General features: G+C 37.8%; 1 protein-coding gene across 6 annotated transcripts in view; it reads right to left on the bottom strand.

The window, feature by feature from the left end:
- Positions 1-27,193, bottom strand: part of PHACTR3 (phosphatase and actin regulator 3) — a 205,286-nt gene extending 178,093 nt beyond the window's left edge. For 3 of the 6 annotated variants that reach the window (XM_036752702.1, XM_036752701.1, XM_036752700.1), the window contains exon 1: positions 26,708-26,829. The gene's annotated coding sequence lies outside the window, so the exon portion shown is untranslated. Of the gene's footprint in view, positions 1-26,707; positions 26,831-27,049 lie in introns of those variants that run through there. The other 3 variants (XM_036752699.1, XM_036752698.1, XM_036752697.1) reach the window with 3 other exon arrangements.
- Positions 27,194-27,718: the final 525 nt, after the last annotated feature.

Below are 27,718 nucleotides of genomic sequence, written 5' to 3' on the forward strand. Positions count from 1 at the left end.
TAAAAAATTGCTGTGGCAGAAAATCAGATTTGCTTATCATTCATGTTTAATTGATGAATGTTTTATTGACTTTTTTCCCCAACTAATTAGATCATCGTGGCCTAGCGGAAAGTGTGTTGGATTTGGAATCAGTTGAGGAGGCTTGGGTTTGAATCACAATCATACTGTTTATTAGCTGCGTGACCATGATTAAGGAACATAACCTGTGAAAGCCTCAGTGTTCTCATTTGTTAAAAGGTGGTGATGTTACTTACATGACCTACTGCACAGGATGGCTGTAAGAAAACCATTATATAACTGTGAGCTATTATAATTACAAATATTACAACTGAAATGAGCTCCAAATGAAAAATTGAACTCCTTATAGGTTAGGGCAAGAAACAATTCTGCTAAAGACCTATAGGCCAGTGACCCAATACATTTATGAATCAGAAAGTCAATATTTCATTACCATATGTACCTGAAGATTTATCTTTATAAACTTTAATAGTCTCCCATTGCATAGCTATAACTGTCTACTGGAAGTTTCCTCTTGTATAACACTCCAGTATTTCACACTCATGATTTCTAAAACAACTTGTCAACTAGGTGGCATAGCAGATAGAATGCTGGACCTGGGGTGAGGAAGAAATAGCTTCAAATTTTGCCTCAGACACTTACTAGCTGTATGACCCTGGACACGTTACTTAACAGCTCTGTGCCTCAGTTTCCTCACACATAAAATAGGGGTAATAGTAATGCACATTATAGTTGCGAATATCAACCGAGGTAATATATAAAGCTGTTTGCAAATCTTGAAGCACCATATAAATATTGACTATTATAATTCCAATCCTTATGTGTAAAATGGGTGTAATAATGCTGTAAATGATGGTTACAAATGGCAATCAACATAATATATGTAAAACTCTTGTAAAACTCTTTGCAAATCTTAGACTCATAAAGATTAGCTATTATATTCCCAATCCCTCACCCTCCCCCCAAAACCCAAAACTTGCTTTCCTCTAGACTTTCTTATTTTCATGAACAAAACTGATATCTTCCTACCCTCAAAAACTAGGAGTCTGGGGCAGCTAGGTGGCACTAAGCCACCTACCTGCCTTTTGGAACCTTAATACAACCAAATAATAACAATATTAATAATACACTTGTATTCATTTTTCTCTATTTACAGGTTCAAAAGGGATGTTAAAGACTCCCTGAATTCTATACTACTAAGTCTCCCTTTCTGAGACAAGACCATTCAATTCCTTATCTAACTGGCCCATAATTCTAGATTAGGATATAAACAATTGACTCAGGAGAGACCTGCAGTTAACACAAGAGCCTAAGGTTGTTGAGAGTAGCTGAATTGATAAGGAGCACCGGCCCTGGAGTCAGGAGGACCTGAGTTCAAATTCGGCTTCAGACACTTACTAGCTGTGTGACCTTGAGTAAGTCACTTAACTCCAATTGCCCTGCCTTTCTCCGCTCCAAAAAAAAACCAAAAAACCCAAAAACGGAGTCATCTCTAACATTTTAGTCCTGATATACCTGTTATCAGTTATCCCATATACCTAATCAGTTACTAGTTCATTCTTCCTTTGAAATCTCTCTCATATGCTGTCCAGTTACCATGATCCTAGTTTTAAAATGTCATTACTTCTTGTCTTGGCTATAATCATTGTAGCTTCCTCAGTGGCCTGTTTCCTTCCAGTCTTTTCACTACTCTCTACCTATCCCCACCAAGGCCAGGGAATCCAGAGATTACACTGCTAAATGCTGACCATATTAGTTCTGATAAACTGAAATATACTGCAATATTTACTACTTTACCTAAAATTCAAATAAACATAGAAAAAAGATCCATAATGGGATGATTAGTGATATTACAAAATGAATGTTAACTTTATAGTATGTCACATGCTTTTCTTAAAAGCAGTTCCCCAAGCACATCTAAATTATGTTTCAATATACAAAAATTAGAAACACATACAAATTTTCAGCAATGCAGCTACTGCAGAATGTAAGACACACCTATTTATGCATACATCCAACATACTCATTTGTTTGCACTAAGAATTTTAACCAAAAAATGCACAGCAATTGACTAGAAGTAGCTCTTCTAGCAACATTAAGAGCCTGGGTGATGTTTAAGTGACAAATGAGTGACATAATTATAAATTATAAAAGCAAAAACATTTTTTGCTCTCTGGGAAAGCAAATTAAGGAAGGTGAAATTTCTGATCTTGCTTACTACAGAGACTTAAGAACCTAATTTTTTTCATGGTCCAAATACCTTCTAGATTTTGGACTTTGAAACATTTTAACTCATAGACACAGGTTAAGTTTATTAGTAGACTATTCAGTTACCTTAATGAAGTACATATTTAAACAATAGCCCCTAAAAGCTCATCCAATTAGGCTCTGCCAGTATAGAAAGTCTTCTTGGAGTAAGCATTTTTAGAAGCTACATTAGCTTTTCCAGGTCACTGGGACACTGGCCATGGAATTACCACTGAAATAGCACTTTGGAAAATCATATTTACTAACAGCCATTTTCCAGAGGCCTAAAACACACAACATATATAGTGATTCAGGGCAAAACCAAACCAAAAGGGACTTCCCAGATCTTATTTAAGCATTCAGGGCCAACAATTTAATGATTTTCATGATATGGGATTACCCTGAAGTCTTCCCCCTTGCCTCATCAAAGGTGTGGATGTTACACTGAATGCCTATGTTCATGCACATGCACAGCTTCTGGTAGATCATACTAAAGTAGAAAGGCTTTGAGTGCAGGCTTTGTGTCTTCTGAGGATCAGCTGAGCTAAGCTTAGGAAAGGTCACCAGCAGGCAGACTATAAAGTGATAAACGTTTCTGGAATAATATCTCAAGTGAGAATGGGATGGGGATTGATCTGCATTGGACTATCTACCTAGATGAAATCATGGTTCCCCAAAGTATTAACACTACTCATTACTTTAGGACTAAAGAAAATATTGTCCCCCAGAAAGCCATGGCAATGCCCAGAATACTTGAATAGAGACACATCTACATGTGACAGTGTTGGCAATAGGAGGAATATTGGGTCCCTTCTTCAAAAATAAATGTTCTCCATTAAAAACAAGAACCATTTGGAAAGACAGGAGACGAGGCTATTCTGACTGTATCTGAAAAATCTAAATGACCTTTCAGCGGACTGCTTTACCCCATGGACTGAAAATAAATGGGTGACTCACTAACCAGTGATCCAAATAACTAAGTGTTCTCATAAAACACCTTCAAACATTCTGTAATTCTCGATAATTTACTGTTAGTGCAGTAGACTCTTCATGCTTGTAAGTGCTGGCAAGAAAACAGAAATGTCATCAGTAAATTTTAAGACCTATTCAAAACTAGCATATTTATGAGATTTCTTTCTTACCCTCAGAAGAACAGCAGTCGAAAAGAAAACACATCTTTCAAAGACTAGAGTATTGAAAACCAGATAAGATGGAGGAGGAAACTTTAAAAAAAAAAGGTTTTCTTTGTAATCAATCCTTCTTCTACCTTTACCCGAACATTCTCTATGCCAAGAACACTCTCCTCTAATCACTGTCTGTCCAAATCCTATCTATTCCCCAAAGTCCAGCTCACATGTCACCTAATTCATGAAACCTTCTTTCATTCCCTCAGTGGGATATTATCTTTCTTTCCTCACACTTCACACAGTACTTTCTACATAGCTGTTCTATTTAAGTTTACAGTCATTTTTGGAGCATAGATCATAGGACTTAGGCTTGGAAGTGGTTTTACAGCTCATCTAAGCCAATTCCCTTATTTTGGAGATAAGGACATTGTAAAAGAGAAATAAAATCATCTTTTCAAGAAGACACAGTGATCTTACTACTGTAGTAAATTGACAGAGCCAACATCTGGATAACATCTTCCAACTCCAAATCCATTGTCCTTTCTACTCTACCGTATTGCCTTTTATGAAGCAGCTTGTGTCTTCTCTCTCAGAGCAGAAGGCACATGTTAACTTTGTATCCCCTCCAGTGCCTGACACAGTGTAGCATATGTTAGCATGTGGTAATGGCTTAAAAATGCTTCTTGAATTTTGATTTTGTGACTTAAAAAAGACAGCAATAATGGATCCATCTATTCATCAGAAAACATATTCATCTCAAGAAGTTTCCACTAAAGATTATATGTCCCTTACAATCCTGAAAGGCAGCTAGGTAGTACAGTGGATAGAGTACCAGGCCTGGAGTCAGGAAGACTCATCTTCCTGAGTTCAAATCTGATCTCAGACCTTACTAGTTGTGTGACCCTAGTCAAGTTACTTAATCCTGTTTGCTACAGTTCCTCATTTGTAAAACGAGCTGGAGAAGAAAATGGCGAATAATTCCAGCATCTTTGCCATGAGTCGGATGATCTAGCTACTGGAAATAAGAGAGGACTTTTACAGGAGCCTTCTTTATGTTTCTTCTCATGAATAAGTCAATGGAAATGACTAGTTGTTCAAATCTTACTCATTCTTCAAAATCCAGTTCAAATTCCACCTTCACCAGGAAGTTTTGTCTGACCTTCAACTTAAATAGCTCCCAAAGATACCAGAAGCCTAATAAGTAACTGAACATAGCGCAATCACTTTGAAACCATATACAAATATGAACCTTCATTATAAAGATAATCATGATATCATATTAATATGAAATATGCCAGTTCTGTTTTTCCTTTTTTTTCAAGACCTGTAACTTTAATAGTAAACAAACTGGATGAAGAAATTCCCTCTACTAATTCAAAATTGGCACTTGCTGTAAATGTACAGCCTTAGAAACCAATTCATTAGCAGTAAGTTTATTTGGGTACTTATTTAATCTCCTCTAGCAGTTAATCAATTGCATAAGGGTGGTAACACATGTTTTCACTTCAGGGTCCTCTATGGCAAGGTGCACAATGTCTTACCACAGAATAAGTAAGCACTCACTAAATCATTGTGAGGAGAGGACTTTGCAAAACTGAAAATGTTTCAGCTATATGAGTTAAAGTGATGAGTTCCACCAATATATGTATATATATACATATATATGTATATATATGTATGTATATGTATATCAAGGCTCAAAGTATTTGTGACCAGAGTAATTTGATGGAAATCAGGAAAATGATGACATGGTTCAACACCCTCATTTTGCAGATGAGGAAGTTGAGGCCTATGGAGGTGAAGTAATTTGTCCAAAAATGTCAAAGCTGATAGTGAGAGGACATTACAAAAAATATCAACAAAAGCATTATATTGATTGAATAAAATAAAGATGCTCACACACAAAAAATGATAAAAATTGAAGAATGAATGACTGTTGATCACAGTTTAAACCACAGATCAAATTTTAATGACATGACCCATCAGATGGACATTTTCAATACTTAGTTTGAATTTAAACCAAAAAGGGTTTGTGTGATCATATATTTTGTAGAAACCAATAGGTCTGTTCAATTATGTAGGAGGAAATAAAATTCCTAAGTGGCACAGTGCATAGAGCACCAGGCCTGAAGTCAAGAAAACTCATCTTCCTGAATTCAAATCTGACCTCAGACACTTACTAGTTATATGTCTCTGGGCAAGTCATTTAATCCTGTTTGTCTCGATTTCCTCATCTGTAAAATGAGCTGGAGAAGGAAATGGCAAATCACTCCAGTATCTTTGTCAAGAAACCCTGAAAGGAGTCACAGAGTTGAATGTGACTGAAAAATGACTGAACAACAAATAAAATTCATTTAAAGACCAGTGTTGACATTATATTCAATAGCATTGTAGTACAAAGGACATAAGATTCATAAATCTGAAGACAATGGTTATTATTGTTTGGTCATTCAGTTATACCTCACTTTTCATGACCCTGTGGACCACAGCGTCTCTGGGGTTTTCTTGGCAAAGATACTGGAGTGGTTTGCCATTTCCTTCTCCAGTGGTTTAAGGCAAACAGCAGATAAATGACTCACCCAGGGTCACACAGTTAGTAAGTGCCTGAGGCTGGATATGAACTTGAGTCTTCCTGACTCCAAGCTCAGCTCTCTATCCACTGAGCCATCTGGCTCCCTGAAGACAATGGTTGAGAAGGATAAAATAATCATAATAAGTCACTTAGCTAATTTTTTAAAAACTAATTATACAGTGTTCAGTTTTGTTTTAGTGTGCTTTCCACTTACATTGCTGCAGGAATCAAGTATTATTCTCCTGATTCTGATTTCAATCTGAATTACTTCATGCAAATCTCCTAGTGCCTCTCTGAATTCTCCATATTCATCATTTCTTATGGCACCATAATACTGTTTTACTTATGTACCACAATTTGTTTAGTCATCTTGCAATTAGCAAGCACCTAACATGTTTTACTCCATTGCTACCACACAAAAATGGTGGGTGAATATTGGTTATAAATGGAATTTTTCCCTTTAATTGAATTATCTAGTGGGATATGTCTAGCTGTAGGATATCTGGGTCAAGGGATATGGAAATATTAGTCATTTTCTCTTGCATAATTCCAAATTACTTTAAGAATGGATGGGTCAATTAACAGCACCTCCAAAAGATTAGTAATATGCTTGTCTTCCCACAGTCTCTCCAACACTATTTCCATCTTTTTATTTCTGGCATTGCCAATTTACTGGGTATAAGGTGAAAAATCAGTTATTTTGATTTTCACTTGTAAATATTTTGCTAAAATTAAAAACAAAAGCTTTTTCCTTGGAAGCCCCTGGCATTCTGCTCTAGTTTTCCCCTTTGCACAGTATAAGAACTAAGGCTATCCTTGAAATTTCCTCAACAACTTACATTTTTTGTCTGTTTAGAAGATTCTGTTCCCCACCCCCGTCCCGCCAAGATTCCTATATTACTACTTAGCAATGACTCCAGGGTGTTTCAAGTCTGTTCCTGCTCCAAACAGAAAATAAACAACATTAAAAATAATCACCAGTTTCCCTAAGTGGGCTTTGGAGCTAAACAGGGGAATGTAACTATAGGCAATTGTGTACTAATTCCTTCTAATGTATAAAGCTCAGCACATCTGGTCAACCATCTTAAACTTTTTGGCTTAGTCAGGAACACTTTTTTGAGGTTTTCCAAGTTCTGCAGGCCTGTAAGTAATGAAATGGAATATCCTTTTCAAGTTAAACCTCTGACAGTTTATTTTTTCTTTTATAGCTCAGTCAAGATTCTTTTGTCTATCAGGGACTTAGGATTCTTGGACTCACAAAAACATCTAAAACATCTGCAGAAAATCTTGTTTTAGGGTGTATTTACTGGCATTATGAGTTGGTCAACAATTTAAGGACTTAGATATGCCAAACAATGACAACTACAATCCCTATGATGCTCGACATGACAAGAATCAGAGGTACAACTTCATTCTAGACAGAAGGTCAACTCTTTTCCTAAGTGTGAGGAAAAACAGTGCTTGGCATGCCCCTTTCCATATAGTTGGCACTCAATAAATGGTTGATAATTATATTTTAAGTTATACTGATGCCTTTTGTCATAACATCACACCCATGTCTGAATAGACCCTTCCTTCTTTCCCTGCCATACCCTTCAAATCTTCACTTATAACAAAGATTTAAAAAGAAAAAAAAATCATCAAAACAACAGCATATATGACATTCCATTTGAGGGAGATATTTCTTTTCTGGGGCCACGTTTGCTTGTTACTACAACGACAACAACAGCTAGCATTTGTTTAGATCTTTAAGGTTTGCAAAAGTACTTTTACAAATGTTATCTCATTTTATCTTCACAACAACCGCAGGAGGTAGGTGCTATTATAACCCACATTTTACAGATGAGGAAACTGAGGCAGACAGCTATTAAGTGACTTAACTAGAGTCACACCACTAGTAAGTATCAGAAGCCAAATATGAACACAGGTCTTCCTAATTCCAGGCCCAGCACTTTCTCCACTGCACCACCTTGCTGACTTGTTACTAATTGTAGTGTTCAGTTTTGTTTTATCGTGCTTTCCACTTATGTTGCTGCAGGAATCATGTATCATTTTTCTGATTCTCATTTCCATCTGAATTAATTCATGTAAATCTCCTACTGCTTCTCTGAATTATTCATATTCATCATTTCTTATGGCACAATAATACTGTTTTACTTATATAACACAGTTTGTTTAGTCATTTTGCAATTAGCAAGCATCTAACCTGTTTTTAGTCCATTGCTACCACAAAAAGCAGTGGGTGAATGTTTCTTATAAATGATTTTTTTCTCCTTTCATTGAACTCTCTGGGGGGATATGCCTAGCTGTAGGGTATCTGGGTCAAGGGATATGAAAATATTAGCCATTTTGTTTTGTACGATTCCAAATTACTTTAAAGAATGGCTGGCTCAATTAACAGCTCCTGCAACAGATTAGTAGTATGCCTGTCTTCCCACAGTCCCTCCAACACTATCTCCACCTTTTTTTTTTTAGCATTGCCAATTTGCTGGGTATAAGGTGAAACCTCTGAGTTATTTTGACTAGTATTTCTCTTGTTAATGATTTGGGACAATCTTTCATATGATTCTCAATAGTTTGTAATTCTCCTGAGCACTGGTTTTGCATATCTTTTGAACACTTACCTATTGAGAAATAGCTCCTGGTCTATTTGTGCTCCTCTATAAATCTTGGATATCAGCCCCCTTTCTCCCATCTGACAATTTTCCTTCTTTTGGCAACTACATTTGATATAAGTAAAAGAAAAATATCTTTATGAAAGTATGTCTCTAAGTCATATGAATGCTATCCTGCACTTGCAATGGTTTCCATTGCTATTATCAACCCTTTCCCTCCTTCATAAATATATCTCAACATACTCCTTAGCTTCTACCTTTTACTTCAGCTTTCCTAATTTCTTCTCCTTCCTATCACTCTTCTGTTTACTCTCCCTTTCTTCTTCCTTTCCCTCCAGGTTTAATATTGAAAAGATAAGATTGCTACCATAGGATAACATATAGAGATAAAAAAGTTGCTGATCCCTCACATAAAACTTTGTAATTGTAAGTTCCCTTTTCCTCTAACCCCAAAATAGCCCCAAATTTTTGAGGTATCTGTGTTACACAGTAAGCTAGTAATAGATTCAAATCAGTCTATAGTTAATCAATTGTGATCATATCAGTGACCATCTAAGATTCTATTAGACCCTAAGTCTGTGGAGGGAAGGAACCCTGTATTACTTAAATGTTGTATCAATACCTCCTCACCCTGCCTAGCAAAGAGGGTAATTAATAAATGTTTACTGCATCATATTACAGATAGTGTTATGTATCGGATAGAGAGCCAGCTTCAGAGCCAGGAAGACCTAGTTTCAAGTCGTTCCTCTGACACTTATTAGCTCTATGACCCTGGACAAGTTACAGTATTAGCCATAATAATTGCTTTTCAGTCATTTTCAGTCGTGTCTGACTCTCCACTCTTTGTGACCCCATTTGGGGTTTTCTTGGTAAAGGTACTGGTGTGGTTTTTCATTTTCTTCTCCAGTGGATTAAGGTAAACAAAGAGTAAGTGACATCCACTAAGCCGCCTAACTGCCTCCTAGGCAAACAGAGGTTAAGTGACTCGACCAGAGTCACACAGCTAGTGAGTGTTTGGACTCAAATCTTCCTGACTCCAGACCCAACACTCTATCCACTGAGTCTCCTACCTGTCTCCTTAGGGAAACAGAGGATCACAGAGCTAGTAAGTGTCTGATGGCAGATTTGAACTGAGGAATATAAGTCTTCCTGTCTCCAAGCCCAGTGCTCTAACAAATGAGCCATCAACCAGCCTCTAATTATTCTTATATTACCTCCCTTATATTGCATTATTTCTGCATCCCTTGTTTCATGCAATAAAACATACCTCTCTAGCTAACTTTTAACTTTTTCAGTAACACTCATCTTGAAGACCAGAGGCTATATACATTTTCATGTTTCAGTCTCAAAACACCAGAAAGAGAAATGTTTGTCTTCAGAGTTTGTAACATAGGAGAAATTTAAAACATCTTGGGAATCTGTGCTACATGTTGTTAGCATACATCTCATTCAGGTCCCCTCCATCAAACTTCTGTTAACCCTCCATTCAGCCCACTGTAGGATTTGGCACCAGAGATACAAAGGTAGGAAAGCACAAGATGTTTTAGAATTTAGTTCTTTTCCTTTTTCATTTTTATCTATATTCCTTTAAGGCTTCCCAGAAAAAAAAAAAGCAATAAAGTCAGTAAAAAAGATAAATCTAATTTTTAATATATCAACTTTGCTTACATTTCAAAAGTGATCCAACAAGGTCCCTAAAAGCCCTAAAATGGCCTGAGGGTAGTTTTCCTGTACATCACGCTATTTGGGAAGAACTTTACATTCTTCTACGATGACTTATTATGATATTTAAAAATATCTAAAAACTTCGTATTCCAATATGCATACATGAAGAAATTCTCTCTACTGCTATCTTTCTGTGTCTTTCCCCTGAGATGCTTAGGGAAGAGAAGAATCTGAATCTAGGGCTTAGAGTGATTGGTTCCTCCTAATCTGGGTCTTTCTGACATTGTCTGATGAACTAGAGATCCTTGGTTTTATGGCATTGGCTAATAACCTGTGCTTTGAGATGGCCTCAATTTTGAAATGTCCTCAATTTCTGCATGGGATACGCCCTTGTCTAACAATTTCTTGCCTACTGAAAACAGACCTTATCAATATATCTCAGCCTCTTGGTTCTTCTGTTGAAGGAGAACTTGAGAAGAAATCTGCTTTGCGTAACTTCCTTTGCTTGTACTTTTGCTGATAAAATACAAGGAGAACAGCAATGAGTTTCCTCTTTAATTTCTGATGCAACCTTAGCCTTTTGAGGATCATCCAAGCCTTCCATAGATAGACTCAAGAAAAGAATAAATGGTCCATGGCACTTATATCGGTTGCCAGTTATGAGTCATAAAAAATGATTAGTGCCAGAAATTAGAATCTGAGCAGGAAAGGATCTTTAGCATTGTCTAGTCCAATGTTCTCATCTTGAAAATGAGGAAATGGAGACCTTAAGAGATTAAGTGATTTGTCTAGAGTCTCACAGCTAGAAAGTGGCAGATTTAGGACTCAAAGGCATGTTTCCTAATGTCCAAATGCAGACTACTCTTCTTACATCTATACTGCTTCCTAGATTGCTATAAACCCCTACAATACAAGGTACATCCCATAAGCACCAGCTGTGTATAGGACACATTGCTATGCATTTGAAGACATAAAAGTTTACGTAAAAGAGAGTCCTTGCTCTCAGGGAACTTTTAGTCTGATGGATGGATAGGGTATAAGCACAGATAAGATATAATATTGCATATAATTAGAAAAAGATCAATTGGTTAAACATTTACTAAGTGCTTTGTATAAGGAAAAAACTGTGCTAAGTTCTGAGGATACAAGTACAAGCAAGCATATAGACCCTGCCATCAAGGAGCTTACATTCTAATGGAGGAAGATGGAGTAAGCTGGAAAGAGAGCAAGAAGGAAGCTAGGAAGTAGTGTTGTAATCTGGGTCCATACCAAATAAAGTGAAAGCTCATCTATCAGAGCTTGAGGACTCAGGTGTAGAGGCAAGGTTGTGGTTGGGGGAAGGAAAAGATGAAGATAATGGCTGGTGTAGGCAACATAGTGAGAAGGTGACTTGGAAGTAGCATGGAGGCCTGGTTCTGCGCAAAATATTTTTTTAAATATATAAACACAAAATATTAGTGCTAGAAAGCACCTTGAAGATAATCTACTGAGATATAGTTGAATTAAGCAACTGGAAGAAAGTAAAACAGTTAATCAGCATATGGGACTGGGATTAGCACCTGAACCTCTAATTCCTGGTTCAGGGTTCAAATAGAAGACCATGTGATTTTCAGAAGATCTCTAAAGTCACCCACAAGCATACTGCACAGTTTCCAGCAAAGTGAATCATTTGTCCTCTTCTCATTGTGCCTTTTTCTACTTAATCACACTCCTAGTAGATGCAGACATGAAAAATTAATAAGGCTGTCTCACTCTCACCTAGAATGAAATGATGTCTGTATTTAATTCACCACTCTGGTCAAAGAGATAGGAATTCATTTATAGATCCATTTTAAACATTTCATTTTGGCAGTGGAATTTGTTATGAAATGACCTTTTTTTAGAAGGGGTGAGAAATGAAAGGACATAGACACATATTGCTAAGCTGTCCTGCAACTACAAATATAATGCTTTTGGCTAATTCCTCACATAATTTTGTCTTGGGGGAAAAAGGAGTCTCTTCTGGGAAAGGAGTATTTTTGCATATCTGCACATTTATCTGCCATAAATGGACACTTCATTCCAGACAAAGTGGCCTCCTTACATTTCTCTAAATTCAGTGTCTTTGCTCAGGCTGTCTACCATGCCTAGATTGTACTCTCCCCTCATATCTACCTCATAGAACACCTGAGTTCTTTCAGAGCTAAGTTCAAGCACCATCTGCTATTTGAATTCAATCTTTATCCTCCCAATTGGAAGTACCCTCCCCACAAAAATAGTTAGTTTGCATTTGCTATTCCGAATATATGTTGTTTCCCCCAAGAGAATGTAAGAGCAAGGACCTTTTTGTTCATTTGTTTGTTTTTGTTTTTCTAGTGCCTAGATCAGTGTTCAGTACTTTGTAGGTGCCTAATAAATGCTTGCTAAATAGAACAAATGTATAATAATTCCCATTCATACAAGCATTTTAATGTTTTTTTTAATTATTATTCAATTTAAACTTAAATACAAAAAGAAAAAAAGAACATTACCATGTACCTACACAATATAAACAGAGGATTCAACATAAAACCATGAATTTCCATTTCATACTGTTTACCTTTTTTTGGAAAAACTATGTAGTAAATACTACATATCATTTTCAAAACTACCCAGCTTTTCTGTGCTTCCTTCTAAATTGTCTTTTGTTCTCTGCTGTACACTTTTAATTTTTTCTCCCTCCCTCCCTACCATGCTCTAGAGAATACTTCCATTAGACACAACTCTGTGTGTGTGTGTGTATTTACATTATATTATATATGTATATATAACCTATATTATACGTACTTCTTTTTTTCAGTTCTTTCTTTGGATGTGAATAGCATCTTCATTCATAGGGGATTTGACTATAATACTCAAAATGACAGTCATTCAAAATTGTTCTTAGAACACTATTGCTATTACTGTGTACAATGTTCTCTTGGTTCTGCTCATTCTACTCTTCACTATTTCATGCAAGTCTTTCCATGTTTACTTCTAAAACTGACCAGCTCATCCTTTCTTATAGGACAGTAGTGTTCCTTTACTATCATGTACCACAACTTGTTCAGCCATTCCCCAATTGACAGGCATCCTCTCAATTTCAAGTTCTTTGCTACTACAAAGAGAACTGCTATAAATATTTTAGAATATATAATTTCTTTTCCTTTTCTCCTAATCACCTTACGAAACAAACCCGATAGTGGTTTTGCTGGGTCAAAGGGTATACACAGTTTTATAACTCTTTAGGTATGATTCCAGGTTGCTTTCCAAAATGGTTGGATCAGTTCACAGTTCCACCAACAGTGAATTAATGTTCCACATTTTAATGTTTACAAAGGACTTTTCCCACAAAAACCAGGGAGATAGATGAATAAGTACATACAGGAAAATACACTGAGACTCAAAGGGGAAACTCTGCCTATAATCACACAGCTACTGAATGTCAATAACAAGAAGTTTTAGGAGGAATGGTGTTTAAAGATACCTCAAAGGACCAAGCTGTGTCAATTGATGCAGGGCATTTATATATACTAACTATAGTAGTATAATCTTTTTTTATCTTAAAGCAAAATTATAATGTCATCTTATTATCTAAAGCGAACTTTCAGAGTCAGGATAAATCATAGCAAATGATAGTAAAATTGCTTTTTAAAAAATTAGTCATCAAAATCATTAGTCATTAAATCATTGAAAAAAACTTGGTCAATTGACCTACAAAGTGTCCGACACTATGGCGGCTCTGGGGATATGAGTACAAAGAATGAAACCAATCTTCCCTACCTACAAGGAGCTTCCATTCAAATGGGGAGAAAACAAGTACATATATAAACTTATACTGAATAAATACAAAATTAGTAAATACAAATATATACAAAGAATTTAAATATAAGGTAGTTTGGGAAGGGACACACTAGAAGTGGGGATGAGGGTAGGAGGAAAGGCTTCATGTATGAGATGGTGCCTGAGCTTCATCTCAAAGGAAGAATGAGATTCTCTGAGGCAGAGATAAGGTGAGCACATTTCAGGCACAGGAGATGATCAGTGCAAAGGTCCAAAGATGGTCAATGGATTTATGTATGAGTAAGAAGGCAGGTTTGGCTAGATCACTGAGTGGAAGAGAGAGAGCAATTGCCCATTCAGGCTGGGAAGATAGGCTGAGGCCAGGTTGTGTAGGGTTTTAAAAGCTAAACCAAGGAGTTTATATTTTATCCTAGGGCAAATAAGAGGCCACTGGTGAGTAAAGAAGTCCCCATGATCAGACCTGTTTGAGGAAAATTACTTTGATAGCAATGTGTAGGGTGAACTGGAGTGATGAAAGACTCAAGGCAAGGAGACTGATTAGTAGGCTGTTTCACTAATTTAGACAAGAGGAAATGAGGACCTGAATCAGGGTGGTATATATGTGAATAGAGAGAAGGGATCACATGTGAAAGATTTTATGAAGGTAGAAACAGCAAGATTTGGCAGCTGGTGAGATATGTGGGCTGAGGGAGAGTGAGGAATACAGGATTATAATAAGGTTACAAACTTGGGAGACTAGAAAGATGGTGGTGGCTTTGACAGAAAGAGTGAAGTTTGGAAGAGGGGAGGGTTAAAGGGGAAAGACAATGAGTTCAGTTATGGATATGTTGAATTTAAAACACCTCCAGGACATCCTGAAATTCCCAGGAGGCAACTGGTGATGTGGGACAAAAGTTCAGAGAATAGACTGGAAATGGCTAGAAATGCAGATCTGCTAGTTGTCTACACAGAAATGAGTTAAACTCATGATAGCTCACAAGATTACCATGAAGGAGGTTATAAAGGAAGATAAAAGAGCCTGGGACAGAATGTTAGGGAACACTTCCAGTTAGGGAACATGATATGAATGATGAGCTAGTATAGGAAACTAAAAAATGAGAGTCAGGAAGGTAGAAAGTGAACCAGAAAAAAATGTCATGAAAATCTAGAGAGGAGAAAGTATGCAGGAAGAAAGGGTGCTTACCAGTGTCAAATACAACGGGATAGGTCAAGAAGGATTAGGATTGAAAAAAAGCTATGGAATTTGGCAATTAAGAGGTCATTAGAAACTTCAGAGAGTAGTTTCAGTTGAGTGGTGAAATTGAAAGCCAGACTGCAAATATTGAGTAAGAGGAGAGGGAGTAAAAGTAGTGAATATAAATAGTGTTTTCAAAGAGTTTGGCTAAGGAATGGAGGAGGAGATAGGATGATAGCTTAAGGGAATGGTTGAGTTTAGCGAAGGTTTTTTAAGGATGAGGAAGACTTGAGCATGTTTGAAGTCAGTAGAGAAGGGCCTAGCTGATAGGGAGAGGTTAAAGAGTCTAAAGAGAGTGGGGAGGATTGAGGATGTCATTTACTGAAGAGGAAAGGGTGTGGGATAATGTGCACATATAGAAGAGTTGGCTTTGGCAAAGAAAAGGGAAAAGATGAGAAAATAGGAGATGGTGTTAAGCAGTTTTTAGAGAATGGGAGAAGATGGAGCTCATGTCAAATGGTCTCAGTTGGCTCAGTGAAAATTGGGGCAAGGTCCTCAACCAAGAGAAAGCAAGAAAGGGAAGGTGTGGGAGCCCTGAGGAGGGAAAAGAAAGTCTAGAATGGCTTCTCTGGTGAGTGAGATAGGAAATCAATTAGGGAGGGAAAAGAGGACTGCTTTGCTGTAGTGAGTATTTGGTTGAGATTGGATAATATGAATTTGCAATGTACCCTATGCCACAGTGGGGTTCAAACTCCAAATGCCCTTTTGAGGCAGGGCAAGGGACACAGACGTATCAAATTGCACTGTATTATTCTACTTTCTTTTGACGCAGGCTGTTTATAGAATCCTGATAAATCAGTGACTAGAAATGAAAAGGATGCTTTGAAATGGAACAGGAAGGGTGAAATCAAAACTTGAATGAATGAAAAAAAGCATTTTATTAAGTGCTTATTATGTACCAAAAATTGTGCTGTTTTAGGGATACAAATAAAAAAGTAAGACAGTCCCTGATCTCAAAGAATTCACACTTTAAATTGGGGAGATAATACCTTTAATAGAGTTCAAATAACTCCTTTTTGAACCACTCAATGTAGGTGTTTCCTCTGCTGGTTTAGACCATGACAAGTCCTTCCATGCCTTCTCATTCTGTGTTGTTCTTGTCCATGTATCTCAGTGATTCCTTCATTGAGTAACTGGCTGACCCTCTGGAGGTCATCTTCTGGTTTTCAGGTTATTTTGTGAATGTCTGCATAGGCTATCCATCTGTTTGTACCTAATGTCTACCGTATGACTAATACAACTTCCTTTCTGTTAATTTATGGAGGTGGAACCAATCCACTTCCATGTCCTGCATGACTTACTCACTTTATTTTCTCTTCATATCTCCTTGATATCATCTTTAAGTCACCATTTGTGTACAAGTATTTGTACTCAATACACACCTTTCACCCATATACAATATTGTAATTATCTTATTGAAGTCATGGCATATACCTGGCTTCCTCTATCATAGGAATTCAACTTGAGCATCATAGTGCTATTCATAGTGGGAGATAATTTAGTTCATTTCCTATAATAACTGACCCTTTTAGGGAACATTAAAGTTTAAAAAGCACTTTAAGCACATTACCTCCTGATGTATATACTACTGCTATTATTATCTCCATTTTGGAGACATGGAAACTGAGGCAGAGAAAGGTCAAATGATTTGCCCATGGTCACACAGCCACCAAGTGTTGAGAGTATTTGAGCCCAGGTGTTCTAGTCTCCAAATCCAGCACTTTATCTACTATGCCATGTTGCCCCTTTCTTTTCAACCCAATTTGTCCCAAAATCATAGGAGCGGAAACTTGATAAAACCACAGAAGTAATTAATTTTGATTATAATTATATTTTTCTGCCATGGGAGAATACAATGTCATATTTTTCCCCTAATATATACACATCCATATACAAGTTCCATTTATTGTTAATTTCCCTTGAATCAATTACAAATCTGCTAGCTGTGTTAGATTATTAAGTACATGGTTAAGATGTTTGGTTTGGTTTATGAAGCAATAAAATCAGGTTCAATACCCCACCCCCCACCTCAAAAAAATCACATAAGAAAAACAACATGAGAGATTAGATATAATGATCAATTTGAACTTGAGGCCTCCCCCACAAAGACAAATACTGTTGTTTCACCACACTTAACCTGACAGTCCCTTCATCACTTACGAACCTCTTAACCAAAGATTAAAATAGAAACCTGCCTTGGAGCTCATTCAGAAATGCAGAACAGGAGAGTGTTTCAGCTTCAACTGGTAAAGAACAAGTCAGGCTCCACATATGACAAATCCCCAAACTTTAGCCTCCACAGTAACTCAGCCATTCTGGAAAATGAACCATTTTATGCAGCATATTAAGATTGGGTCAGAGATTTAGATCAGGAAAAGAAGATAGAGATTAATAGTCTAGCAACTTCATTTTCCAACTGAGGAAACTGAGGCTCAGCAAAGTGAAATGATTTGTCCAATATCATCATGCATAGCAATCATAAGAAGCAGAGGGATGATTAAAACCCGAGTCCTCAAACTCTAAATCCAGCATTCATTCCAATGCACTGTATTTTTTATTTGAATATAGTGTTTTTAACATTCCCTTATTAGACTATAAAGCCCATGAGAATAGAGTCCATCTTATTTTTAAAAATCAATGTGTTGTGTGCTTATTATGTGGCAAGGCATTACGCTAGATTCTGGGACTAGAGGGATGAAAATTGGTACTCCCTAATCTCAAGGAGTTTTTAATCTAAAAAGAAGAGGATATGACAGAGGACACAAAAATGGATAACACAAGATGGAATGGGATAGCAACAAAGGAAATACACACAAGCACTTGAGAAGGGAAACAGGGCTTTCAGTGGGGGAGGGAGATGGAGTCCAGAGGTTAGAGTGGAGATCTTAGAGGGCTTCATTAACCTTTGTTTCATATTAGGCATAACAGGCACTTGAATGTTTATTGAGTGGAATTGATAAATTATTGCTTGGAAATTGGCAGGAGCCCATTTGCAAAGCTTCCTCCAACTCTGAGGGACTAATCTTCTTAGGGACTGGACTTCTTAGGAGTTGAGCTACATATAACCTGCTACCCCCTCTCTTGCTCCCCACCCCGTTTTTACAAGTCTAATCCAATGGTAACACTGCTATGTTGAACTACAAAGGATGAGGACCCATTCACTCACTAGATTCATTCTAGCCTATATGAGATTACTTACCACCCTACTCGAACATTGTGCTTTCTTAAGTTTAAGGTGCATTTCATATTCAATAAATGAGTTCACCACACTTAATGGCTAAAACTGGACATCCGTTCTATATATTCAGTAAGTGGTTTGAAAACTTGATTTTGTCTACCCTGTGGATTTTCTACCCCAACATCCAGATAAAAAGCAACAATGGTTAAGTGAGCTCACTCTTTCCCTCTCACGTCAATGGTGGCTGAGATGGTGTTTTGAATCATACCAAAAAATTAATCTTGCATACAAGCAAGAAAAAATTAAATATGCATTCAGTTAACACCTACTACATACCAAACCCTATTCTATAGGTTGTGAAGTTACCAAAGAAATATAAGTCTCTTCCTTCTTCTATACTTTCCTTTGGCAATTGCATTCTAATCCATGCGTTCAGTTATTATATCCAATGTAATATCATGTCATTCCACACCCTTTCCCTGAGCTTTAGTCCCATATTTCTATCTACTTGCTGGACCTTTATACCTGAATGACCCATTGACATCCTCAAACTCAATATTCCCAAAAGTGAACTCAACTTCCCTTTAAAAGAAAACACAATTACCTTCATCCCAATTTCCATATCTCTTTCAATGCTGTGCCATGATGCTCCTCCCATCCTCCCAATCGATCACTCAGGTTTGAAACCTGAGAGTTAACTTTGCTTTATTCCTTTCCCTCCTCAAGTCAAACAATTGACAAGTCTTGCGTATTCTACTTGTACAAAAACTCCTGCACCTCTTCCCTCCCTTTTCCACTTCTATTATTAAGCCTCTAGTTCAAACCTTCCTTTCTTCTCACCTGCACTCTTACATTGGTCTCCTGCTGTATTCCACATTCAATTCAACCGACATTTATTCCTTCTACAAACATTTATCAAACACTAGGTTAGGCTCTGCATATACAAAAAGCCCTCTATGAGCGAGCTCACATTCTCCTCGAGGAGACGAAACAAGGATACAGCAAGTTGACGAAAGTAATTTGAGGAAGACAGGAATGCTAAGAAATGATGGGCATTGGGCACAAAACACAATACTATGGCCACAGGAAGTATACCCCACATATCTGTTGTGTGTGAATTAATGGAGGTGCAGTGGATAGAGCGCCAGACCTGGAGTCAGGAAGACCTGAGTTCCAATCTGTCCCCAGATACTTACTACTGTGTGACCCTGACCAAGCAACTTAACCTCTGCTTGCCTCAGTTTCCCCATCTACAAAATGGGGATAACAACAGCACCCTCCTCCTAGAGTTGTTGTGAGGATCAAAGGAGATAATAATTGTAAAGTGCTTAACAGTGTCTGGCACATAGCAGGTGACACGTGAATGATATCATTATTATTATTATTATTATTCAGATGCAGCTGGGTGGTGCAGTGGATAGAGCATTGGGCCTGGAGTCAGAAAGACCTGAGTTCAAATCTAGCCTCAGACACTTACCAGCTAAAGGCCTCCCGGCCAGTCATCATCTCTACCTGCCTAGTTCCCTCAACTATGAAACAGGAGTAACAATAGCATCCACCTTCCAGGGTTGTTGTAAGGATCAAATGGGATAATATTTGTCATGTGTGCTGGCACACAGTAGGCACTTAATAAATGATTGATCCCTTTACCTTCCCTAAAAGTGCCAAAAGTCAGTTCAACCTAGATCAGGGGCTCCTCAACGTTTTTGGTTTCTATACTCCTTGGATTTCAGGAAACCTTTCCAACATATCATATTCAACACAAAAAGAAATAAATTCCAGTCTGCCATGCATATGCACATGTGACATATTAGCTAAACTCCCTGGAGGTATGCATACCCCAGGTGGGGCACTCCCGATCTAAGTAACTATCTTAGCACCTAAAATAAGAAGATTCCCGTCCTTTATACCATAAGCTCCTTAAGAACTAGGATTACAAGGTCAAGTCAAAATTCTATAACCTTCTCATAAGTAGAAGGTCACTACTGACTAAGCAGTTAAGCTCTTGATGGCCCAATAAAGGAAGAGGGAATCTTCCACTGTAGAATAGGTACATTTTTGTACAGGCATGTGAAGCGTGGAAAGGAAGTGGGATTGAATGGAAAAGTAAAAAAAAAAAAAAAAAGGACAAAAAGGAAGAGAAGAATGAAATGGAAAGGGAGAAGAAAAGGAGGAGGAAGAAGAGATATTCTTCACTTAGTGAAAGGAGTAGGAAACTACTTCCTTTGAAATATTCTTGAATGGTTCAAGCTACATTCCACTGAGAGCACAAAGCTCTCTTAAATTCTTTCTTGTAAAGGGGAAGGAGTTTCATATCTATCATGTGTGTATAGATGATATATGTGAATCCTCCTAAATACCCAATCCAGGCTTTAACAAACCTTTGTGGCTACACTAGCAACCAGGGTCCATCACTGACCTTTCTTAATTATGCCTAGACTGGAGAGGAGCTTGCATAGTCTTCAGAAAACTACCAATTCTTACATTCGTCACACATACACATTTGAGGGGTTCTTAGAGGGTTACTTGCTAGCTATCATACAAGTCCTGTGACCCTAAACATTTGCTAATATTCAGGAAAACTCTCTCTGTATAGCTGTAAGCATGCACATTGCAGAGGAGTTGGCTTTTAAGACCTACATTTTAAAATACCATTGAGATGGTATATGTGTGTGTGTGCATGTATATATATATATATATGTATATATATATATATATCTCATATATATGTGTGTATGTGTGTGTATAACATAGAGAGAGAGTAAGAATGACTTCAAAGTGAATTTAGTCACCTCTGCCTACACAAAAGGCAAATATCTGTCTCTCTCTAAAAAATTAACATTTTTTATTGTAAGTTCAAATATCTGTCTTGAAAGAATTTATATTGCATTTTTTCAGAGATCTCAGATCCAAACATCACCAAATAATAGAAATTAGCTTTCAGAGAAGCTATGCAATCATCCTACCTATCCTTTGAATACTGTATTATAGACTACAGTATGTTGTTTCATACCTATTCTCAACCAGTTTTAAATATCTCCAGTGATAGAGATGTCATTCCCAAGTGCATAGTTTAATACATTCACTCAGAACATTTTTCTTCACTTATCTAAATAAATAGCTCACATCTAATAGTCTGCATTTACATAACATTTTAAGCTTTACAAACCTTCTGCCCATATTCTCTTTTGGATTTGTATTGGAAAAACTGCAATCACCCCCAGACAACTACATTTGCCATCCTTAAAAGTGCCAAAGATAATTGGACTCCCAAGCAAACACTTCCATCTCCTTGCCTGTGCCTCAGTTTTCTCTTTTACTATGGCATACGTAGAATAAGGGACGTTTATTTTTTATTTAATTTTTCCATTTTAAAATGGTTTTCATAATCTATTCCCCATTTAAATAAATCAACATTCAACATTCAACTAAGCATGAATAAAATAATGTATAACTGACCGACCCAAAGCTTGAATTCAGGTCTGCCTCTGTGGTTGTCTTTCCACTAGACCACAGCGACTCTCCCTTAGTACCTCCTGAAACCATGAAGATAGTAACTCTCATGTATAGTAATGGTATAATCACCCTATTGCTGTTCACTTGTTTTAGTCGTGCCCAATTCTTCATGACCCCATTTAGGGTTTTGGGGTGGGGTTTTTTGTTGGTTTTTTTTAAAAGCAAAGATACTATAGCGGTTTGCCATTTCCTTCTCCAGGTCATTTTACAGATGATGAAACTGATGCAAATCAGGTTACGTGACTTGCCCAGGGTTACACAGCTAGTAAAGGTCTGAGGCCAAATTTGAAATCAGGTCTTCCTGACTCTAGGACCAGCACTCTATCCACTGCATCGCCTAGCTGCCCTATTCTCACCTTACTAAGAAGAAACTAAGATTCAAGGGGGTAAATGACTTTGCCCATGATCACATGACTAGTATGTGGTTTGATCCCAACATTCATTCTACTATATGATGTTGTCATGAGGCCTTGAAGATGTCTAGCTTTCATTTTCCCTGAGAATTTTTTCATCACCTAAGTATAAAGGTACCAATAGTTTCAGGAAATAGAATTTGCTGTTTTTGATCACAGAAGTACTGTTGAATGTCATCTTTATTCATAATACACATCAGCTTAGGGAGGAAGAGGTGATGACTATTCCTGATAATCTCCTGTTTTAATCAGATAGGCAAAAGCTAATAGGATAAAATTTAATATGTATACGTGTAGTAGCATCCTACACTTGGTTACAAAACATGAACTGCAAACTACAGGATGGGTGAGGAATAACTGAACTGTGGTTCACGTGAAAAACATCTGTGATTTTAGTTATATCTGCAAGCTCATATGAATAATGAATCTAGTACAGACACACACACATGCACATACACACACAGACACGTGCACACATACACACATACACACAGACACACATAAACACGCACACACACAGACACACACACGCATATACACAGACACACACACGCATACACACAGACACACACAGACACAGATACACACAGTGCTTCAAAATTCTTAGTGTGATTTTTAAGCTTTTAAAGCTTATAGATAGATAAAAAGATGGATGACATATTTATATTTATATGTGCATAAATAAAAATACACACCTCTTTTTCCACTGAACCATGATATCTCCTTGTTCTGTTTAACATACTTGAGGTATGATAAAATTTTCTTGTCTGTACTTATCTCAACAGTTCCTATATGTATACATACTAATTCATGCACTTATTATTTCTCAATAGGATTATTTCAATAATTTTCTTATTGGCCTCCCCATTTTCCTATCAATCAATCAATATTTATTGTATCTATTATGTGCCAGGCACTGTGCTAAGTTCCGGGGATACAGAAAAAGGCAAAAGGCATCCCTGTCCTCAAGGAGCTACAATATAATGGGGCAGATAACGTGCAAACAAATACATATAAAGCAAGCTATTTACAGGATAAATAGAAAATAATTAACAGAGGGAAGGTACTAGAACTAAAAGGGGCTGGGGAGGAAAAGCAGGAATTTTAGTTGGGATTTAAGCTAGGGAGGTCAGTAGGCTGAAAAGTGGAGAGAGAGCATTCCAGATATGAGGACAGCCAAAAAAAAAAAAAGATGCCTAGAATCGAGAGATTCTAGAGTATCTTATTTGTGGAATATCCAAGAGGGTAGTGTCATTGGATTAAAGATTACGGGGGATATAAGGTATAATAATAAGCCTGGAAATGTAGGAGGGAGCTAGGTTATGAGGGGCTTTGAATGTCAAACAGAACATTTTGTATTCGGTCCTGGTGGAATTAGGGCGCAGTAGAGTTTATTGAGTAAAGAGGTGACATGGTCAGACCTGTGCTTCAGGAAAATCACTTTAGTGGCTCAATTTCTTCTTCCACCCAGGCGCCAAATTGATATTCCTAAAGAAAAAGTTTGACCAGGCCATTCCCGCACTCAAGAAGCTCCGGTGACTCCCTTTTGTCTCTAGGATAAAAATAGAAATACCTCTTTTTGGCATTTTAAAGCTCTTGATAATCTGAATCTAGCCTACATTCCCAGGCTTATTAGACATTACCTTCTTTTACACAAAGCATTTCAGCTGACCTGACTCGCTAGCTGCTCCCTGTACGGAACATTTCATTCTCTCTCAGTGCCTTTGCACAGGCTGTTTCCCTCCCCCTCCCCTGCCAGGCACATCCTCCCTGCTCACTTTGGCCATGTAGAAACTTCTGTTTCCTTCAAAGCTATAGAAAGTCTATCTTCATCCTCCCAGTCACTGTCTTCCCTACAGAAATGACTTTGATTATATGTTTTATTTAATTTATGCACATGATCTTCCCCGAGGGCAGAGGCTATTTCGTCTTTGTCTTTGAGTTACCTGAGCAGCCCAGAACAGAGCTTGGCACAGAGTAAACACTTAATAAAAGGATGTTGAATTGAAGTGAATTGTTTCTAAGAGATGTTCCAAAATCATTTGTTCTGTCATTGATTTTCAAGTGGGTAATAGCATTTCCCCCATTCGTTTTTGGAGTAGAGCAAGTCTTTGTGTTCTCAGGCCTCTCTAAAAACTGTATAGATAACACTGTTACTAATTCCGTGTGGAATCTAGAAGCACCTCTAACCTTCCTCTCTAGACTTTATCCATGATAATTAGCTAATGTGATCAGTAGAAACAAAATGAAAGGAAGCCGCTAAGCTTCTTTTGTATGTGTTTTTTATTAATTGATAATACTCTGTTTCCCTGAATAATAATGAAGTAATTATCATCACCCAAGACTATTTCTGCTGAACAACACGGAGATTAAAGATGAAATGAGGTCACCCCTGTAAATAAATTGGACCCAGCTGCAGCATGTCAAAGTCTATCAAGATCTAGGAAGGAAAAGAAGCCAGAGATGGCAACCCATGGATCAGAACCAGGGACTCTCACAGATCCCCTCTGTGCTGGTAACTGAAATAGACACTGGTGAATAATAGCACCAGGAGTCCCTGAGCAGGAAGTAAAACTCTTTGCACATGTGTCACGTCCTGCCTCTAACCCAATACCACCAGAGTGGGCTATTTATAACTGCACAATGCAGGTGACTGACTATTGGGGGGGGTGGGAGGGAGCTGGTGGGAAATCAGTTGCTGCTGAGATTATTTTATTTTTTTCAACTACGGCAAAGATTCATGATGTGAACAATAACACTTCTGTCAGAGCCATCACACTATGTTATGATAATGAGTATGGACAACTTAATAAATCACGAGTAGTATGGATTCATTATATCGACCATCATTCGGTCTTTGAAAACACCAGGCTAAAATAGAAAATTATACATGGCTCAGTCCACATAAACAGACATGAATGTTAAATTGCAATATAAGCTATTATATGCTTCGTGTGCTCCAATATACATTAAGTAAGGGTGGGCAATTCATGATAAAGAAAAACTAGACTTTATATAAGTGTATTGCTTAATTTGCCAGAGAAGGTCTGTGAAATGAAAAAAATACATATTTGCATAATCATTCTCTTTGTACTTTGGGGGCCTCTTTCTTTGGATAGGGATTCTGACCAATGCGATGCTTGAAACCGTAATCCAGAGATAAACCTGTAGTGCTGATAGTGTGCAAACAATATGCCTTTGATTAGACTTGAATAAAACTCAACCATGTTTTTTCCAGTGTTATTTTTAGATTTTCAAGTTGCTGCCATCTTTGTGTATTTGCATAATTCACTAATACATTTCCCCCCCAAATGTGTAACATACACTCTCTAGACTACCAAGTGATTGCCACACTCAGATCTTCCTGTCTTCGAAGTAACATTTCTCAGGTAGTAAGGTGCGGATTAAAATTGTCACCCCAAAGCAAAGACCCTTTGATTCCTACCATTATGAATTTTCCATTCCATCATCTAGGCAAGAAACTTGCAGTCCAATAAACTCTCCAAACACAAAGCTGACAGTAACTTTGGTTTCTTACAAGTTCATATCAAAAATGTTCAGGCTTCCATATCTTTTACAAACCCCCTTTTTGGCCCTAATGCCTGAAATGACAATCAATATAAACACACAAAAGAAAAATGTCAGCTTTGAAACGTTAACTCTCAAAAGGTTAGATTTCTGGATGGAAAAAGATAAGGGCGTTTATTATTGACAGTGAAATATTTCTTACTGATGTCAAACTTAGATATAAGCCTCATGTGTCAAAAACCTTTGTCTCTAATTTCTACTAAACCCTGTGCTAAGAATAAATAAATGAGTAGTCACAATACATGCCAATAATCATGTAGTTATTTCCTCAAAATGGTTTTATGAGCATTGGGATCAAAAGGCATCCAAGCAGAAATTATACCCGCAGCCCAGAAGCAATAGGAGAAAACAGCCCTCACATTAAACAAAAGAGGTTCATGGTTGTTACCCAGAGCTCTGGCGGGAGAAACAAAGCTGCCAAGGCATGCAGTGCCTCAGACACCTATAGAGGGTCTGATGATAATATGAAACTGAGGCAGCTAATGACATCAGGGGTAACTATTACTCTCCCCATCCTGTGGCTCCTGTCACTCACCTCAAAGGGCTTCTCCTTGTCCAGAACACACTAACTATAGTGGCTTGATTCATGGAAAAATGATTAGACCGTCTCAGGCATCCTATTGTTATCACTTGAAATCTCTTTCCTTTCACCCTTTTAAAAGACATCAGAAATACCATCAACCCCTTCCCCCAAGCCCATGCCTCTAGCTTCCTTCCCACCAGCTCTACTTACCGTACAAATAAAGGAGGAAAGACGGTCCTCATCTTCACCAAGAAGCTGTGTCCTTACTGACAGACACCTGGATCACTCCTAATCCCAAGGCGTCTCTAAAGTATGCAATTGTCAGAAGCCCACGCAGCTTTCAGGACCCGCTTCATCTCGCTCCCCCCTAACCTCCCCCCCCCCCAAAATGCACAAACACACACAAATAGATTCCTATTGTCATGAGGCAACTCTGCCTGCCTTTTGTAAAAGAAACTGAAAACCATTATTATCTACAAACATTTTTAAATATAGACACTGTAAGGTGGGAGGGGGCTAGAGAGCAGCCAAGGACCTGTGTAATCAGCTCACCAGATAAAGAGAACTCACTAGATGTACTGGATCCGAGCTCGTTAAGGTTGCTCTGTCAAACCCTACATAGCTGCTACCGCGTCTCCTCACCGAACTCATGGCTCCTTTCTCCTAGGGCAATTTGTTTTACAGCACTGTCAGCAAACTGCGGCAGCCCACCGTTTAAAATGATTCCGAGCAAATTACAGTTGCCAAGAGCTTGGTACCCCCAAGATCCTGTTTTCTAAAGTCTTAAATTTGATCACTTTCTCCTAGTCCTATGCAAACTCCACAGAATGAAGGTAAACAAAGATTTCTCCCCCCTCCCTCGACCCTTTCAACAATATTTAAGGGTTTCATGTGGGGGGGGGGGGGAAGGACTTGGCAGTGCACCATTTTTCAAAAGCAGCTGCTACAGCATTAAAGAGAAGCTACGGAAAACAAAACCCTGTGGCAACAGCAGTACAGCTGGGCTCCTGCAATCAGTATCGCGGAAAAAGTCCTCATTTCCCAGGCTCCGTGGACTTTAGGGATACGGTGCTCTTGTTTGTTAAGTATGCTAAGGATCATTTCTGGATTTGTCCTGAAGGAAACACTATTAGGAAGCTGTTCTATATACCTGCTTTAGGCTCAAGCAGTCTTATCTTTTCGGCAAAGGGGAGGCGCCCACGAAGGGCTTGCCACCATCTT

The sequence above is a fragment of the Trichosurus vulpecula genome, chromosome 3, assembly GCF_011100635.1.
Source record: "Trichosurus vulpecula isolate mTriVul1 chromosome 3, mTriVul1.pri, whole genome shotgun sequence".
NCBI classification, from domain to species: Eukaryota; Metazoa; Chordata; class Mammalia; order Diprotodontia; family Phalangeridae; genus Trichosurus; species Trichosurus vulpecula.